Source organism: Cygnus olor, chromosome 2 (genome assembly GCF_009769625.2).
Source record: "Cygnus olor isolate bCygOlo1 chromosome 2, bCygOlo1.pri.v2, whole genome shotgun sequence".
NCBI classification, from domain to species: Eukaryota; Metazoa; Chordata; class Aves; order Anseriformes; family Anatidae; genus Cygnus; species Cygnus olor.
The window spans coordinates 125993694-126013790 of record NC_049170.1 but is presented as its reverse complement, the minus strand read 5'-3'; the positions used below and the strand labels follow the sequence as shown (position 1 = coordinate 126013790).

Here is a 20097-nt window from a genome sequence, read left to right as displayed (position 1 = left end):
GAAATTCTGTCTGTTCCTTTTTCCCCGGAGAATAGAAGTCATACCTTCAGAACTCTACTTAGAGAAGAAGTATTTGTTATACGAAATCTAATATAATCTTTGTGTGTATGACTATGTGATAATATTGAAACTTTTGTATCTCAAAGGAATTGGTTCAAGCTTTAGTCCCCAGCTTACTCTGATGGGTGCAAATGCAGTTTTCAAAATAATAAACACCTTCAAAACTAAAAAACAAATAAAAAGAGATTAGCAAAAATAGTTGGGGTTTTGAACTACAAGGACTAGAATTTCATGAGATCAAAACTGTTGTAGACTTACCACAGGGTGAAGGATCACTTGACTTCCAGCCGATTATTAATGCTAGTAGCCATTGTCCATTTTCTGATATTTGAAATGCCAGCTGTATGGTTTGAAAGGAACTAATATTTTTAGTATGATTCCTAGGGTTTGTTGTCATCAAAATCCAGAAGCGGAAAAATATTGCAGTCTGTGCTTACTATCTATATTATTTTATTCAATTGGGTAAGTGTTATTCAAGATTTTATACTTTTTTATATACACATATTTCTACACACACACGTATAAGATACTGAAAGCAAGAATAGTCATGTCCAAGTCATTCAGGCGTTTGTACTTCAGTGTGAACATCTTCAACTCTACCTGGAAATCAGTAGGCATCTAACACAGGTTTTGAAGGATCGGTGTACATGTTCCTGCTGAGATATGCTACTTTATAATTGGGTTTCTCTCCTGTGTATTAGTTTTGGCTTCTGGATGGGTTTAAGGAATGGTCTTCAGCAGAACACACTTATAGGTTATCTACCCTTCGGATTCATAACGTTAACATGAATTTAAAGTGCTTGGCCTTTAATCCAAGTCCAAATATTAGGTCAGAATTATATCCAGCTAAATCCAAATAAGCCTTTAACTATTTGGGAAAGACCCAGGCTTTCTAATACTGACAACAGAGGCAAGAAGGTTCTTGCACAAATTTTAAATCTTGCCTGGGGGATAACAAACTTCTGGAACACTTTTTTTTTTTTTTTCTGCTGCACTATTGGATGAAGTGCAGCTTTACACCTGAAGTCACATTCAGTTAAAAAGGTTGTGGGGAGATGTTACTAGAAAGAAAATTGTGATAGAGAAGAGAAGCAGTGCTATGACCATGTAAGAGATTTTTCAGTAAAAAAAAAAAAAAAAAAAAAAAATTACTTCTACATGTCTTAATACAGTTGGTTTAGAAGACTGTATATTTAGGCCATAGTAAATTGTCTGATTAAAAGCTGTCATCTGCTCTGAAATATTTCTCTTCATGTTGCCTTCCATCTTGGTCCTCTTCCATTATGCTTTAGGCATCATTTGGTCTGTTCTTTGCATTATTTGATAATTTCATCTAGCACTCTTCTCATCCGTAGAGCTTGAGGACTTTGCTGGTCTGATTTTTATGTATCTGCCCACTGCTCTGGCTCTGAGAGTGATGGAGATGCTGCAGGATATGTAGTAATAAATGTAATACATCTATATGAATTCACATATAACGTAGATATTAAGTGAATGCAATATATTACAGATTGCAGGGATCCTATGTCATGGAAGCTTTCTAAATACCTAAAACATATAAATCGGTACTTTATCACTTCCTCTTCTTTCCTCCATCTTTCTTAATAATCTGTATTGTAAATACAAATGTTAGTGTAAGTGTTATGTAGGGGTACCCAGCTTGACCTTCCCTTTGCTGTTTTTCCACCTTGTATTATGAAATATTTAAACTCATAAAATGATATTGCAACCACAGAAGGTTTAAAACCCTGCTTTTGTAGGAGAGAAGAAAAACATTGCAGTCAGGATCTGTAATCTCATGTTGCCTGGTTTTCTAAAATTGAGGTACTTTAACTGACCCTATTAATTCCCAGTGCGCTGCTCATTGCTTCCACTGGAGGCTCTCCCTTCTTGCTGCTGTCAAAAATTGTTCTCACATTTACCCCTCCTCAGTGCCATCTAGTATAAGCTTCTATATAGTATGTACAGTTAGCATATTCAGAATCGTGTTGAATTCAAAGACTCCGGGCAGCAGGCGATTTCAGAAATTGCCACTATCTTAGCTAATAGGGGCATAGATTCAACATCTAGTAGCTACTTTCCAAAGTAGGTGTTGCTGGTTTGCTCGTTTGTGTGTGTGTTTTGTTTTGTTTTAATTTATTTTAATTTGGATATCTTTGCTTACTGATTTGTAAGGGTTTACATTTCTGGAAAGTCATCACTGTATGTTGCATACACTGTCATATAAGATTAAAAAAAAAAAAGGCTCTGTAAAGAGGTCTATTTCAAGAAAAAACAAAAACCCTTCAGCTGCCCCTTAATACTTTAACTTTCTTTGAACTTGCTTCCAGTGTTAACATCAGCAGTGTCAAATATGTTTATCAAGAGAATTACTCCTGTTTGATAGTAAAACTCCCTTTAATAAATATTAACAGTATTAATTCACTTAAACTATATTCTATCTACCCATTAGGCTTTTGTCTGGTAGAACAAGTGACTGTCCCTGAATCTTAGTTCTGCCAAGCTAAGTTTGAAGCCATTTCTGAAATGTGAGCATCCCAAATCCACAACTCCCATCATGTGCAATAAAGGGAAAACCAATCCTTCCAGCACAGAGGACCATAAACGGTGTTATCTATAACAATTAGCATCACAGCATCATATGTAAATGAGTTGATCCAAATGCATGTCGTAGAACAAAGCTGCAAGATGTTCTCCTTTGGAAATGCAGCTCAGTGAGTGAGGCTGAATTGCACTTGGGCAAGGGTAGTGGTGTTCACTTGGCGTTGGAGGTGGTCCTCCATGGCATCCTGCTTCTCAGGTGGAAATGTAGTTTGCAAGCACAGAGCACATCAGCTCTCTGGCAGTTGTTTTGGTTGTCTATTGGCTTGTGGTTGAAATTTTGTCTTTTGAAAGCCATAAATGACTTTACATACTGATTATTTGAGAGATCTCTTTCCTCCTTTGTTATACTGCTATTAAAGCTGCCAGTGAAATCTACTGTGTGAGGCTTTTTTGTCCTGAAATGTCACATATTCCACCTATTTTCTCAGTAGTATTGGGCAGGATGCTGAAAAGAGAAAGGACAGTTCATTTCAGGGGCTCGGCTGATCCCTTTTTGAAGGGAAGCCCTGCTGATGCCAAATGACTTATACTATAGTATTTATTATTACATTGTTAACTTGAAGCTTTGAAAGTAAGAGGTCTTAAAAACCTGGGACAGACTACTAGTAAACATCTAAATAATTCACAAATCTCATTATTAAGGGCGACTTGTGAAGTTTTAAGAAATTGTTCCTTGAACTGTGAAGTACTACAGTTTAAAGATGAGAGAGTCATGACAACCATATGTATGGAAGGAAAAGATGGCAGTCTGTCAAAATAAAATAAACAAAATAACAGTGTATTCTTCCAAACACGAATCTTCTCCCTGTTTAACTGACCTTGTATCATCTTGTTCCTCAGTACAACATGATCAAGCGCAGTCTTCAAGAAAATGAAAAGCACAGTCTATGTTGTTGATAGCTTTGTTATATTAGTGTAAAGTAAGTTTTCGAGATAGCACCATGGAAAATTTTTAAAGTGTAAGCATGGTCAGGGCCACTAATTTTACTTTGAGGAAAGACCCATCAGCCCTATGATATGCAGTTGTAATGTGCCTGCCATCTATTCTCAGAACTTGTGGCTGACTTTAGCTTTTCATATTGCTGTACAGTATAACACTGATGTGTTCTCATGATGTGACAGTGTTTTCTGTATGTTCTAAATATTTCAGATGAAAAGACTGAGCTCTGTGCTGTTTCTGAGCCTTTTCCTTCTGTCATACACGTGCATGTACTCTGCAGTTCATTTTACGGAAAACCCAGAACAAACAAGTTGAGAACTATATTTCTGTTTTGGAGTTCAGCATGTTGAACTTTTCTCCTAGAGTTAGCAGTAGACTCAAGCACTGACATGCTTCCTCTCTTATCGTCAAGTTAAATATTCAACTCTAAACACTGGAGGTTATTTGAGATTGTATAGCATTTTTGTTTAAAATTAGGCCTCTGTTAGACTGTTGTGTCTCATTTCGACTGCGAATAATTACCTACATACCTAAATTTTGCTCTTTCTTTACTCAGATAAAATGACTATTATCTTCTGTGATTTAGAGCTGCCATTTGTTAACACTGGCACTGGTAGAAGACCCGCACTGTTGTGAGAGGAGAAGTAAACAAGTCCTGTTTCTGTTGAACACATAACTGTTGTTGTTTTAAATATTACTGAATATCCTACATGCAGTGATTGCTGTTGTATTAGCACTTTTTTTTTCTCTTTTATTCTCACCGTATAAAATTTGAAGATTTGAATTTTCACAATATTTGAGTTAAATTTCAATTTTGCCACATTAGCCTCATTAAAAAAAGGAACAGTTTAGGAATTGGCCCAATGTTGATTTTATTTCATATTAGATTATTTAACTATTTGATTGCAAATCAGATGAATTCCGACTGCTGATACTTTTCCTTTCACTTTTGGTTTACTTAGGAGGCTGTAGTCTTGAGCTCTTGGTTTTCTCATCAGATACAATTTTCTGTGACAGGCGTTTTCAGGAGTGTTTGTGTTCGGGTTCAGTTAAACTGGTGGATTTTGTGTGTGTTTGTTTTTTTCCCCATGATTCTGTCTGATACTGATTGAAATTATTACCAGAACACTTAAAACTTTTAATAGAAAAGCTGTCTTTCTTTAGTTTCTCTTCTGTATTTTTCATCATCCACTGATGTTCTAGATACTTAAATAGTCAGGCCTTATACCAAAATTTGGCATGGTCCTGCTCTAGCAACACAACCTTACTGTGCATGAAATTCGTAATGATTAAGGCAAGAGGTCTGTCCTCAATGTTTACTGTTCTCCTCTGTTTGTTCATCATTTACACTGACTTAGTGCTTTCTGATGTGTTCATAAGGTTTAGCTCAAGTGGATGATGCAGCATTAAATTAGCTTCTTATTTATTCTCAGATTTGTGATGAGCAGCTGTCCCTGTCTCTCAGTTTCTCACATGTGAGCCCAATTATATCGGTAGAATCTCCCTTCTTCAGTGAGGTCCACTGGAGGGACATGAAAGCCCAGAATTTGGGGATCTGCAAGATACAGTCCCTCTGTGTACCCTTCTCGTCACTTACAGGAACTGGCAGTTCAAATGCACAGCAATGTCTGCAGGCCACGGGCAGTTAGAAGAAGACTACTGAGAGCAGATGGGACACCAGACTTTCATGACTTAGTGGGAAGTATTAACTTTCTCTTTGGAGAGAGGTCTAGGCACAGAGGCCCACATATTCTCCACTGGGTATGGTGGAGTAATTTGCTGTATCCTGAACTAAAGGTAGAGGTCCCACTTGCATTAAACACAACAGCAACTTTCTATTTCAAGGAAAACCACATGCAATGTATCAAATCTTGCTGAGTTCACACAGCGTTGCTTTTATGGCCGGGTGGAGCATTACACTCTGCTGCCTTGCCTGGCTATCGAGACCATAACATTTCACCTAATGATTTCTCCCTTAATCCTCTACCTTGATTGAACCATAGGATGTCATTTATAGATGTATTTGTCTCCAGCTGAGACTGCATCAAAGAAAACCTATCTTATCCTTAGGTGAATTAGAATGTTTTTGTCCCACTATCAAAAGTAAACATTTTTAGTCTGTCTTTTGTGTAATTTAAACTTTTATCTAACTTAAAATTTCAGCCACTGAATGTTGCCATCTGATGGTCTGCAGGTTTAAAGATCCTTTTATGATCAGGAGTCTTTCCCCCTACCAGTACTTCTGTTCTGTGGTGAGGTGACTTCCGAGTTCTAAAAAAAAAAAAAAAAGATATCTAGCAGTTTTAAAAAAATATACTCACTGGTAAGAGGCACATTTAGTAGAGTTAATAGTCATTTCTTTAATGAAATTATTCTGGACTTCATAATGTAGCTGCATTCTCTATAAGAAGGAATAGTAGAGGTTACTACATTCATATACTATATCATGTTAGTACAACCTATTTATTTCTATTCTGTAGTATTTCCATTCTCGTTCTGGTTTTCTCCGCTTGCTCAACTTCCTGTGTTTAGTTCCTCTTGTGTGTCTTCAGTGTCAGTGGAAGCACTCTGCCGTCGTGAGATTGTCTGTGGGCTGAGGCCTAGCTCCATCAGAGAGCAGTCCTCTGTGTGTAACCCACAGAGAGCCCTGGCAAGTACCCTAGTACAGGAGATCTAGCCCTTTATTAGTTTAGAAGAAGAAATACAAATCCTTTGCCAGGATCTGACCATTTTCTCATACGTCTTCTTAATTAAAGGTAAGAGGTTGAAGAAGCAGAGATTAAAAAAAAAAAAAAAAGAAAAAGAGAAAGAAAGAAAATCCCAACCATTACTCAAAAAGCTCAGTAAACTGGAGTCATCAAACTTGTATTTTAAAAAAAAAAAAAAAAAAGGCACAATTTCCAATGGACATGCCTATACACAACTTTTGCTATATATAGCACATGGCACAATATTGTGTTCGCCAGTCAGATACTGCAGAAACTTGCACACTGAATACTCTGTGTGGGTGGCAGTGTGCACAGTTATGAAGTTATGAGAGCCTTGGTAAGCCATGTTTAAGAAGCATGGGCATTTTTATACTATAAAGAGAAGTTAAAAGGAATATCTGAGATACTAAGAGAGGAGGAGGTTCCTGTCTTTTCCTTGCCATGTTATGGACAGAAGTCACAAGGTACTTAGCAGCATGTTACTGAGACTGTCAGAAATGCCAAGTGCTAAAATTGCAGTGGAAGTGCATTCAATTTGATTCCAGCAGGAGTTTGTGGTGTTCGTTGGCCCTCAGGAGAAGGTGCAAAGGTCAGAAAAATTAGATTTTGTCTCTAGTACTTTTTAAAAAATTTTTCTTCAGCTGGTAAAAGGAAAAGGAAAAATCTACTTCACGTTCAAATAGTGGTGGATAAGGAGTTCCTGAACTGGAGAAACGTTAATGTCATTGACATGTAAGTCAACAGGTTTCCAGTTTTGACTTGAAAATCCTAACATTTATGTTAGCGTTCACATAGGAACTTTATGACCTAATATTTGAAAGCTATATGTTTGCTTCTACATTTATGGAAACTTAACACGTGAAAAATCATTGCACTGTTTTTATTCCTGATCTGAGCTGTAATATGCTTGTTGTGCTTCCCGGAAGTCAGTTCTAGTCATTTCTGCTTCTCATTTTCTGTGCTGGTGGAGGTCTTTGCCCTTCCAGTCTTTCTCACAAACAGCACTTGACACAAGCTAGTCAGCTTTCCTAAAAGTCAGTGGCCTCCTGTCTTGAATAAAGCCTGGAGAGTCAGCTTTGTAATCTTTCCAACACGTTTTCAAGTGTCTTACTACTCTGCAGTGTAAACAGCTGCCATCGCTGTAACTGGCAATCTTTGCACCCCATTTGCTACGCTGAATTGAGAGCACTGAAGGGCTGATGAAGCTTGAATTGGATTCTCCAGGATGTGGAGAACAGGCAGTGAGAGAACAGACTAAAAGAAACATGAGAGCTTTTGGGACTGCTTGGCCAGTCTGTGCCTGAGATGCAAGTGTGTTGGAAGAAGGGCAAGCAAGAGGCCAGACCCTGTCATGGTCTGTCCTCGTCTCTGCCCAATTCACTCTTTCTTCTGTAGAGGAAAGAAAGGAAGAAAGAAAGAAAGAAAGAAAGAGAAAGAAAAAGAGAAAGAAAGAAAGAGAAAGAGGAAAAAAACACACACACAAACTACAAACTCAATAGAACTTCTATAAAATGCCTGTAATGAAATCAGTTCTCTTTATCAATTTCAATTATTTTATCATGTTAAATATAATCTGTAAATGTTTTAGTGAAGGGACAGCTTTCCTGCGAAATCACTTATATTTGGGCAAACAAAACAAAGTATTAATGAAATATATATCTAAGGGAAAACTTTAGATGAAACTCTTCTGCTTTGTAAGATGTTTGTCTTATCCTCATAGGAAAAATCTGTGTTACCAGAATTTGTTTTAAAGGTCACCTGCTCATCTCCAGATTATTTGTAGGACTTGTTCGTGTGAAACTGTATTGAAAAGCAGACACAGACTCTGTGGTTTCCACTGGAAGCATTTATTCACTGGTTGATAAAACCAAAGAGCCTTTCCTCCTCAGCTGCATGTTTCCTTATTTATACGCAGACTGGTGTTTTCTAATAGAAGTATTTTTTGCTTGTTTCTTCTTTCTCTTTTTGTCTGGAATCAGTCTATGTACTGCAGTGCTTTACTCCCTCTTCTCCATTCATTGTATCTGTTCTCTGTTCTTCACTAAGCAATCTTTTTAATAACATCTGTATACTTCCACTTCTTGCGGTCTTTAATTCACACTTTATGGCTGTAACAATCCTCTTCTGTTCTCTCCTTTTTATTTACATGTAATTCCTTCCCTAACACAGCCATTATTGTGTTTGTGCTCGCCATATTGCGTTGTCTTTGAATTTTTATCTCATGTTTCCTGCAAATATCAGCAGTACAGTTCTAGCTCTGGTGTGTGACTGGCGTGCTCCCAGTTTTTGCGTTTTTCCTAGGCTGTAGTTCACAGCTGCAGTATTTTGTGTATATTCTTGGGAAAGCTGATTTTACTTATAAAATTTGATTATTAATATTTTTTATTGATTATCAAATAGTTGTCAGTAATTTTCAGAGTTTTTCCCACATTTGTGACATTTGCTAATTTAGACAATATTGTTGGTGCTCCTCCTTTCAGTTAATTAATGTGGAAAATGCTGGCGACAATTTGCTTTGAGAAAAGAAAGTAGAGATTGCAAAGCAGTTCTTATTCTGTTGGTGTATGTAGCTCAAAATAATGCGCATTTTCATTACCTTATACAGTGTGGAACTTTGGGATAGAAAGATATACTAAGAGAAAACTTAATATGAAAATATTAATATTCAGTTTAGCATATATGTTTATGTTTGGTGAATGTAGGGTAATATGTAGTCTCCTTATTGAATCGGATTTTTTACTCCTGGATTTTGGGTCTTTCTCACAGATCATCTCTGAAGCACAGAAAAAAGAAAAAAGGATTTGGAAAAATTGGAAAAAAGGATTCATTCTGCTGCAGAGAGGGGTCTTCGTTCCCATTCCTGTTCCATTTCTAGCTCCTGTGCCCCAGAAAGGTCATCCCTTGACTTGGCCATGGCCTAGGAGCAGGGTTCCCCTAGAGCCTTGAACAGGGCCTGCTCCTGAATAAGCTTGTCCCTGGAGAGAGGAGTGAAGAGAAAAGGTGATGGGGCAAAGCTGGACTGCATGGGATAGTCATTAGTTCCTCACAATGTCCACCTTATTCCCCTATGAGTACAACCACAGTCCCTAACACTTACCTTCTCAGTGTCTGGAGAAGCCATAAGTTTATGATCAGTCTTGTCTTTAAGGAGAATAATGTGGGATAATGGGAGGTGATAGAAGTAGAAGGAGAAAAGAAAATAATTGTTTCCTCATTAAGATCTGAACAGAGTAGATGCAAAGCTGCAGAAGTTGTTTTGCAGGCTTGAAAATTACTTTAAGATGCTTCATCCAAAGCTTTCTTAAAGAGTTTGCAAATCCCAACACTGAAATAGAAGGTGAAGGATTGCTGATCTGTGATGTCAGAGGTGTTTGTGCATATACTTTGCCTTTTGTGTATATGCTTTGCCTTTTACAAGTAGAAAACCCCCTGAACAGTTGCAATTCCAGGTGCAAGCCCACCTGGGATCTGGCACTATGTAAACAGGAGGGATGGGAACTCAGAAGCTGAAGCTTAGGTGGGTTTCCCTGTTGTTCCCTGTTGGGAGGTGCTTAAGATGCTTGTCAGGGTACTGAGTTAAAGCAAGATAAATGACGTTGCTTTAAAAAAAAAAAAAAAAAAAAAAAAAAGGAAGCACTCAGGCTGGAGATTGTAGCAAAAAATTGTTTGTTATTTGTGCTTTTTTGTATTTGCATGAGAATTCAGTGCCGGGAGGAGTTAAGCCATAGGATGTTGCTGAGAGAAGAGTATTTATTGCAGCAGAAATAAAATTACAGGAAAAAAAATAATAAAGTACTGTAGGGGAAAAAGAGTAAATCTAGCATGCCAGATATTTGGTATTAAGCATACTTAATATTCAGTTTAGTCCCATATGACATGTTTATGACCAGTGTGTATGCCCCAGCAAAGGCAGTGCCTAAAAACGTATTTGTTAATTAGTTTTGGTGCAAGAAGTGGAGAGGGCGCGTGCATTCGTCCTCTGCATCAGCAGCCCGATTTGCTTGTCAATGGAGGAAGATGCAGAAAGGATCTCGAGTGTTGCGGGTTCGGGTTTCTTCAGGAGTCGGACCCTGAAAAATCGGAAGATCGGAGGGAGGGGAGTTGCTCTGACGATTATCATAAAACGCTGCTAATGTAGCCCGGGCACCACGTGACTGCAGAAAAAGCTATTATCTCAATGAAAAGGAAACTGCTTTTTAGAGCAGCAACAGAACAGAAGCAGGAGGAATTTTCGAGTACTCCACCATGCTGGATTGTCAAAGGGAGCTCTCTCTGATCAGCAGTTAGGGAAGGATTAGTGCGGCCAGTTTGTCAGCTGTCATTAGAAGCAGATGACAGAGATGATAAGCTGCTGTGTGCGCACGTCCTCACTCAGCATGTGCTTTGGTTTACATCGAGACATAACACTGGTTTGGGATAATGCAGAGCTGATATTTTTAAGGCTGTAAATTTACTGGTAATTGTTTTTTTTTTGTTTTGTTTTGTTTTGTTTTTTCTTTTTCTTCCTTTTTTTTTTTCATCCTGTTTTTAATAAAAAGCAAGTGTGATGGATGGGGGATTTATCTACATCTTGATCTGAAGACGCAGGAAAACTAGTAGGATCTGCCTTGAACTGCAAAGGCTGGAAGACGACAAGGTGTGTTTCTGAAGTGCTGTGACTTCATTGTCCTTACTGCTCTCTATCTGCACGTCTCTGTGCCCCTGCGTGTGCATCGGAGGTTTCTGGATTTTGCTAGGGGTGGGAGGTTGCTTTTGGGGAGCGGGAGGAACAGTTAATTTCTTTTTGAGCAAGGGAGTTTAAAGCTATTGTTTCTAAGTAACAAATATAAAAAAATAATGTAAAATTGGTTCTCCAGTTTCTGTAGTTTTCCCCTCTTTTTAATGGCTACAGGTGAACTTGTGGTTGCTTGTGACAGTTTTATGGGTTTATGTGGCTAAATATATCTTAGTCAGTGTGCAGGAAATACTTTTGTAAGCAAGTTTTCTGGCGTCCAGAATAATACACAAACCCATCTATATTTTCCCACTGTCAAGAGGAGGTGGAGCCCACGAGTGCCTTTTTCATTGCAGTAATTGCCATTCAGTATTCAGTAATTTCTATGCACATGAAAAAGTACGGAGGAAGTCAGACTGAGACGTTTTTGCTCTAAAGCTTTCTCTTTCTGACCAAGAGCTTAAGTAGACAAAACACACGGAAACATTTGCAGTTATATAACTTTCTCTATTTTCTAATCTTAATAGTTTTCTTTACAAGTCTGTGACCCCGCAAACAGAATGACATTCAGTTAATCTTCAGACCTCGTATTTATCTCATGGTTATGCGTGCTGATGTCATTGAATACCTTGGCAGTATTTACTTTTCTGTTAACCTTGGGAGGGCAACATTTAATTCTGCAGATGAATTTAATAATAATATCCCATGAAAAAAATGTTACTTGCAGCAAGGGAAGATGGTGTGCTGTCTCCCCTGCCTGGGAAGTTCTTGAAAGCTTGTTTGTTTTATTTTCCTGTCATACCCGGCATTAAGCCCAGCATTGTGCTGCTTCACCTCATAGCAATAACTGTGATCCTGCGCTACAAAAAAATGATAAAATGAAATGTTGGGATTTGCGTGGGAGCACTGATTGTAACTTCTCTACAGTGTTGCCTCCCAAGTAAAGGGCAGGCTTGCAAGGATAGGTATAACAGGTCATTGCTGCAGTGCACTGGCAGCTTGCTAAAAAGTGTGCTTTCCCGGATCCCTATTGCAATAGCGGTGATGACTATCACGCGTCGGATCCCTTTAATAATTAATTAAATGCACACAGGAAATGCCGTAGTTTATTTTCTTCAGGACTTTGAAAAACTCGTGCTGCTTTGAGATAGGAGGGGGAAGGAAAATGTTATGGTTCCCAGATTAATGGAGCGTGCGTTTGAAGCTACTTTACTTCATACTGGGAGGACAGAGACAGAAACGTAAACAAGCTGGCGCTATTTATTTGCTTGCCCTCTTTTGTCTCCGCTGGGCTGCTGGAAGCGCGGCCCCGCTGCAGGCCAGAGCGCGGGCCTGGGCCTGGGCCCAGCGTGTGGCACCGCTGGCCAGCGCCCGGCGAGCCCCTCGCCTTCCCGGCAGCAAACGGAGAAGCCACCAGAACAATGAAACTTCCTCTCCCCGCTGCCTGGGGTTCCTTTATTTCGCTGCGGAAGACCTCACGAGAGAGCGGGGGCCGAGCAGCACTAACTGGAAGGGTGGCACCTATGTTTTGGAGGAAAATAGACCTTTACCGCTGGTGCAGTCATTCGTATTTGCCTGTATTTGACATACTAATGGAAAAAACTTTGAACAATATCAACCTTTTGGATAGACTGTGCTTTTGAAATGGCTCTGGGTTCTCACAAAGCTCAAAAGTCCAATATTTCCTTTATAACTAATTCTTCAACTATGGTATGTAGCTCATCTAAAACTTCAAGCGCTATCTTTGACCAGAGGAATATTATTTTGCCTTTTACCCACACTTCAAAATTCCTGTATGCTAACAGTCAAAAAGGTTGCGCTGGTAACAATCAAAAGATGTAGCTGTCTTCTTTCATTCCTTTAGTTAGTTTGATTGTTTGTTTGCCATCTCTGTAAGGGAACATTCTTGTATAAGGTAGGAGGGAATGCATTAGTGTATTGCAAAACATACAGTGTTATAAGAAAACAAACAAAAATACTTCTTGGAAAATCTGAGCTGGGCGACTACTTTGAAAATGGCTTTTCACTCCAGAGGTCTAACCACGATACTTAATAAGAAATCCTATGCTGAAGTCAGCTGGCTGGTTATTTTTTGCAGCACCATTTTATTTATGTTATGTTAGTAACAGAGACAGGGGGAAATAAGGACAGGTGTGAACATAGCCTTGATGATCAAAACCTCCTTCATTAATAAATTGAATAAATTTGTTAGTGCACTACGGTAAAATAGCCCCATAATTATTGTGACAAAGCTGAGCTAAGGACTGGGGAATGGGTCTATGAGCCAAGCTGGCTGAACAGAGTGCAGGGGAACACCACCCATAAGCTGGTGATCGCTGTATCTCTGAGGGCATCCTGCTGGATTCCTGGTTGGTTTTCCTGACTCGTACCCACTTGGCTCTGGCAGGCATAGAAGAGTGTCTGAATTGCACTAAAAAATTATTCAAAGCAGATAAGACTTTAGGTCTTCAAATCTTATTCCTCACATTCATTATCTACTATGCATGCCGTCCCCAAACAAACCATAAGATATTGTGGTGCTCTTTTTCCTCATTCCTGGTAGCACAGGACTCAGGAGTGAGAAATGATGATTCCTCATTTCTTAATCACAGTCATGTTGTGATTAAGCAACCATCTAATACTAGATGTCAATAAGAAATTTCTGTTAGAACTCCATGGTAATAAAATTATTATTATTTTTTTTCAGTTCAGCCCAGCTAGCTTTAAATGCATGCTTTTTTGCACTTTGGGGCAGTATATTGCAGCCTTCTGGTCAACCACTTTTATGAATGCAGTGGATATTTATTCTCCACTTTAGTAACTATATTTAATTATATTCCAAAATTAAAATACATAGAATATACACTCATTCTTTCTTACCAGCGTTATTCTTCTTTACCATAAATGGTTTCATTGTTAATGCAAATTAATTTCAGTTTATTTTTACGAAGAGAATAAAATGGGTGGTAACAATCAGCTTTAGTGGTAGAGCAGCCTTGTTTTCCTTGGGCTTCAGGATACCAGCACAGTTGTGACAGGCCCATGGAGTGATTTATGTTATACAAAAGAGCGAAATAACAGTTTGACATCTTCCTCTCGTAGGCTAGGAGGAAAATCCAAGCTTCAGTGAAGTCAGTGATAAAATTCTAATTTATTTCTATTGAGTCATAATATACCCCCATTTTTTTCCAAAATGCCATTTCTGCTGTTAACAGAGCTATAGCAAGCTTATAGGGTTTTGCCTGTAAGTGCTGGGGAAACCAAAGCTATGCATATGGATTAAAGAATAAATTAGGCACAAATGAAGATAGGTTTGGAGGGAAGAAGAGGGGCAGAATACCAGAGCTAAGATGGCTCATGAACCTCCGATTTTCAGAAACAGAGGAAAGGGTCATTCTGCAGTTGTCTTGCAGTCTGTCCTCAAAACATCTTCTGTGAACTTCCATGTCAGACAAACTACTACATAAATTTTAGTCTTTAACTTGATGCGCACAGCCACTCTTACGTATGTTTTATTTGGTCATAGGCTGCACTCCTCTCTATATATTTGTGGATATGAAGTTTGTGCCCACAAGGTTATATTCCCTGACAGCTGACTAACTAAAGTAAATAGGTTTTTATGAGTTATGTTTTCTTTTTAGGTGGTTAAAGATGACAGTTAAACTTTCTTCTTCTGTTATTGCTAGTTGTTGTATTTCACTGAGGCAAACAGAAGAGTATGAATGAAGGCTGATATAAACATGAAATTTGAAGTCATTAATAATTGTTATTTGTCATCACAGATCAGTTTTTGAACTTATGGGTCTATTAAGAATGTATCTGGTTAGGGTGTACAGACTGCCATAGACAGTTAAATTTCTATCCAGTTATTTTTTTATCTAGAACTTCATACGTGTTTGCAAGAAACTTTTGTGTGGCTTTGACATGATTTATTTTATTAGTTTGTATTTCTGAGATAATCATAACTTGTACAGTTAATGCTCTCAGTATCTTTGACAAGACTTTAATATACATCTATATTAAAATTAAAAATATTTATTTCTGCATGTTGGCGGTTGATACAAGTGTATGCACTCAAATAGTGCATATGCCATCAAGGTAGTATGCACTCAAGAGCGCATATTAACCGGATTGTTCTTCAAGCTTTAAATAATAAGAGTTGTTTGTTTGTTTTAATTTCAAACTCTTATGCTGCTGCTCCAGTATAAGTGGAGGATACTGCTTTGGGTGTGATTCAGAAAGCACCAGCTGAGGGGAGCAAAGCCAGGGCTGCTGTCTCCCATGGCAGTGCCACCCAGGACTGCATCCCTGTCATCAGGACACTCCCCAGGACCAGGGCTGAAGCAAGCCGAGCCACCTTCAGCTGAGGAGGGCACTGAATTTTCCTGCTCTAAATTCATTTCAGAGGCAGAGGCAATGGCCAATCCAGTCACTGTACAGAAGAGGATGACCTGGGTGTATAATTTCAAGAAGTGGTGCAGAGCTCTGAACCTCATATGGGCACCAGCTTTGTTCCTGACTGACAGAGGGCATCATAAAACCACGGAATGGCTGAGGTTGGTAGGGACTTCTGGGGGCCACCTGGTCCAACCCCCTGCTCAGGCAGAGTCACCCAGAGCAGGCTGCCCAGGACCATGTCCAGATGTGAAGCTGAATTTACCTCTCAAGCAGCTGTAAACATTCCTATACCCATGGCTATTTGTGAAGCTGAGTACAAGGATATATTTAAATTGAATATAGATGCATTGACTGGTCCACTGTTAAGTTCTAGTATATTCTTACAAACTGTTAAACTAAATGCATGCATATGAGCTTATCAATAACTATTTGGAAAAGAAGTGTGTTAGTATATAGGTGTATCTTGTAGGTATGTGTAGGGTAAGTTATTGTTTCACCATGATAACAACACCAAAATATGTAGAACTACTTTAGATAATGTTTTAGCTATGCTTCCTGCAAATCAGAGTTTTAATTAAGTGCTTGGTATTTAGCATCTTGGCATTCAGAAGAATGACCTGAAGTTTCAGTGTGCTTCATACTAATAGGTAATTGGGTAGAAGACAAAAACAAACTCTCCTAGTGCTGCAGCTGAGTGCAAGTCTGAGCCATGAGTTTAATTCTTCATTAGGTACAAGAGATGATGTATAGAACTAGACTTTCTGAACTGCAGCTAAAATTTCAGTAAGATTATGTATTTTCAGTAACAGTACCTGATCTGAGACTGGAGGAACATGATTTTGATGACCAGGTTAGAGCTATGAAAGGTGGCATGCAGAATAAGCATCTCTTTCTGAGGCAAGCTTGGGTTATACTTAGCTTAGTAGCTGAGTGGTAGCTCTTGAGTCATAGAGCCATGTAGAGGTGCTAAGCTGATCCTAGTGACAAGGAGGACCACTGTGTGAAGTCATTGAAATTGAGGTTGATAAACGATAGAACTCAAATTCAAATATGATCTGTTGGATAATTTCATATATTATTACAAACAATTGATACAGAAAAGTCATGCTGTTTTCTCTGTTTCACCCTCTGCTTTTCACTTTTTAGTTGTAAGAAACCCAGTTTCCTGAGCTTTTTATTAATGGAATGTATTTTATCTAATATTTGACAGGCAGCTAACTTGAGTTAAAACCTAATGTAGGGTATGCACATGACACAAAGATGCGTAAATGCCTTTGTCTATTGTGGTCTGTCAACTTTTTCTCACTATTAAGATAGGCATCTTGAAAATCACACTGAACTGTATAAGCATACTGGTATTGTAAGTAGTGTATACTTTCATATCAGTAATATTTATGAAATTGCAAAGTGATCCTGGATCTGAGTTTTCACACAGTGCCTTAAACTTGTGAGAGCAGTTATCTGCTTTTCCACTTGCTACTTGATGGCTTTTTGGGGAACATTGACATGGGAATTTAAGTGGAAAAATAGCAGTTTTGAAACTGAGATTGGCAAAGAGGATTCAGTAGGAGTCAAAATATGCTTAACTCACTGTTAAAAATAGTACCTTCAAGTAGAGATGAAGACTATTTAAACACTGGGTTTCCTATAATATTATTGTGTTCTATGATGTTACATTTGCTTCGTCAGCTTCTTTTGATATTCACAAATATTTAGTTCAAATTGTAGTAGATTTGAAATACTGTTTCCAAATCAGTTTGCTAGGTAAAATTATTAATAGATGTGAAATACATGAAAAACTTTAGCTTAAATAAACATCTTATGTAAGAATTTTGATTCTTCCTTTTCCAGAGAACATGCTTGAAGTTGTAGTATTTTTTATAGCCATTATTTGATTAGTATCAAATGCAACCTAGGAGGTTAAATGGTTTTATTAAAATTTGGGCTTTTTTTTGTTTTGTTTTGTTGGCTTGTGTTTTGTTTTCCTTATTTACCCACCACAAACAAAAGAATACAAGAGTGACTAGCATATATTACAAAAACGTTTTGGCATTGTGTTTTTGTTGTTGTTTAATGCGATGTTTTAATGGAAACTTTGGTGGTATTTAGCTGTATTTCTTTTGTTGTCAAATATTAAGAATTGGAAATAATTCTTGATAATGAGAGAGAAGTAAAATCCCTGATCTGAAATTACAATGCAGAGTCTTGAACAATTTTTCTTCAGTTGTATCACATGGTACTACTGGTGAAAACGGTGAAAACTGACCTTTTTGAAAGTGGAAATGGAGTAAAACTCTTGTACGTTAGGTGAAAAGGGTACTTTCTTCCTATGATATTTTTCTCTGTTGTCTTATTAAAGCCTAGTCTTGCTATTTCTGGGCATATTAGAGGTGGCTGATGCAGGCTAATCTGTAAGGAGCTCAGTGACTGGCTATATTAAGAGACTTCGCCTATGGGAATACAGAAGGTAGGAGCCATCTTACAGTGCTGACGTCAGCCAGGAGTTTTTAGGTAACATCTAAAGTAGAGCTGTGGGTTTCTCAAACCTGTGGTTTTGAGTATCTGAGGAAAAAAAAAAAAAAAAAATTGTTTATTTTTTTAAGACTTAGGTGGATTTTTAAAAAAGTCCTATGAAATACCAGCCTAACACTGAACATTAACGTTAGCCATTTATTTGATTGTTATAGCATGTGTTAAAGAGCTGCTGCTGCCCATTTGCAGCCTAATGTGTTTATTAGACGGTCTTCCCAGTGGCATCTTGAAGTGTCTTTTAGCTAAAAAATTCATGAGCATTATTGGCTTTCAGTCTGCAAATGGAATATGTCTTCTTGTTACTGTCTAACACACCACTCTAAAGCCATTACACAAAAGTAAGAGAAAAGATATTGTTGAGGAAGGAGCCTTCAGTTTAAACATTTGTTTAGAGTCTATTAGGCCTTTTTGTAGATAGAGCAAAAATACAAGTGGGAGGTAGGTGTCGGAGCCAGTGTTCGATTCTCTTATAGTTACGTTTTCTAATAAATTATGTATCTTTTCTTAGTTCTAGTTTGTGGAGTTCAAGCATGAAGTAGAATTTAGTAAAAATTACCATAAATCTTGTTTTGATGTTACCTCTAATAGTCTCACTTTCAAATGAAATTGTATCTTTGAAGTAGTGAGTGCTATTTTCAGACAGAAAAGGCTACTGCCAGATGAACCATGGGTGCACATCAGATTTCAATACAAGCCCTTTAAAGGTGACTTTTGAGTTTTTTTAACTTATTACTGCTACCTTCCTCATAGAAACTTTGTTTTCTGTTTTCACTTTATACTGTGTGACCATTGCAGGGTGACAAAGATTTTAGGCGGTTTCATCTGCAGTGAAATTAATGGTGGATTTGAGGAAAACAAGGGAACATACCCTTGGATAACATAATTTGGATTTTTAATATGAGATTAACTTTGCCAACTTAGGTATTGGACATTTTGCTTGTTTGACAGAATGATTTTGTTTCCTTTGGGGTATGTCCCAGCTCCATGTGTTGGGTGATTATGGATAGATACAAGAAGTTGGTTGTAGAACATGTTCCTTACTTACACCAGAGTGTATATACAGGATGATGGTTTAATATCGCTTTATTTTTTTCCCCATCAACCTTTTTAGTGGTGCCTTTATCTTGCCTTAGTTTAATATTAGCAGGCAGTGCAATCACTTTTCTTTTGCTCCTTTTGTTTCCTGAATTTTCTACTCTACTTTTTACTCATTTACAAACCCTTATCCATGTGTCCCTTGATTTGTCCAAACACCGGTGCAAGGGAAAGCCAGTTCCCAAGGAACCTGAGCATCCCCAGCCACACAGGGAGCTGCACAGACACAGGCCGGATCCCTCAGCTTCTGGGAATTCTGACACTTTCTCAGTGGCAAATGCTGGGAATTGAAGCGTATTTCAAACTATCTCCATGAACTTCTGCTGGTCACGACTAACAGATTGTCCTTAGGCTACAGTGGCCGCAGTCTCTGGGATAGGATCTTATCCTGTCTCTGACAGTGATTTCCTTTCAGGCCTGGGAAAGTTGCTATCAAGGGCTTGCCATTATTGCCTTCTTCAAAGGAGCTGTGGATTACAGCATATACCACTGTTAAATATTTTCAGATATAAAAATGAACCCAATGAAAAAGAGTTCATAAGCAAGAAAAAACTTGAAGAATCACAAGTTACATGTGACTTCCAACTTCACTCTGGCTTGTACCAGAATTAGTGTTACACAGGGTGCCTCAGTAATTTTGAAACTGAGACTGAAAGCTTCTAATCATAAGAATTTCACAGGAAAAAAAAAAAGAATTATAATGGATGTATGTTTGACTTTGTAATTAACCACAGAAATGTGAGCTGTTTATATTGGTAAACTGGGCTGTTAGAGAAAATTTTAGCCAAAATTTTCATTAAATTGTAATTTTTTTTCTTTCAAGGAAACCAGATAATTCTTTGCTGTTTATTACTAACCAAAACAGTAACTTGAACATATTGCTTCTATATTTAGCAGTTGTACCTACACTAACCGCGTGTGTTCTGGAAGGGTAGCAGTGTGGTACAGCTACCTGATTCTCTGCTATATGGTATGTTACCTTTTGTTTGCTACTTTTCAGACTGAAACAGCAGCTTTGAAGGTGTAATCCTCATTTATTCTTTAAC

At 38.0% G+C, this 20097-nt stretch overlaps 1 protein-coding gene across 8 annotated transcripts in view; it reads left to right on the top strand.

Annotated features, from left to right (window-relative positions):
- Window positions 1-20097, top strand: part of NCOA2 (nuclear receptor coactivator 2) — a 201814-nt gene that overhangs the window by 94228 nt on the left and 87489 nt on the right. The window contains exon 4 of one of the 8 annotated variants that reach the window (XM_040545928.1): window positions 10851-10948. The exons of the other annotated variants lie outside the window; for them this stretch is intronic. The gene's annotated coding sequence lies outside the window, so the exon portion shown is untranslated. The remainder of the gene's footprint in view (window positions 1-10850; window positions 10949-20097) is intronic. 8 annotated transcript variants of the gene reach the window in all.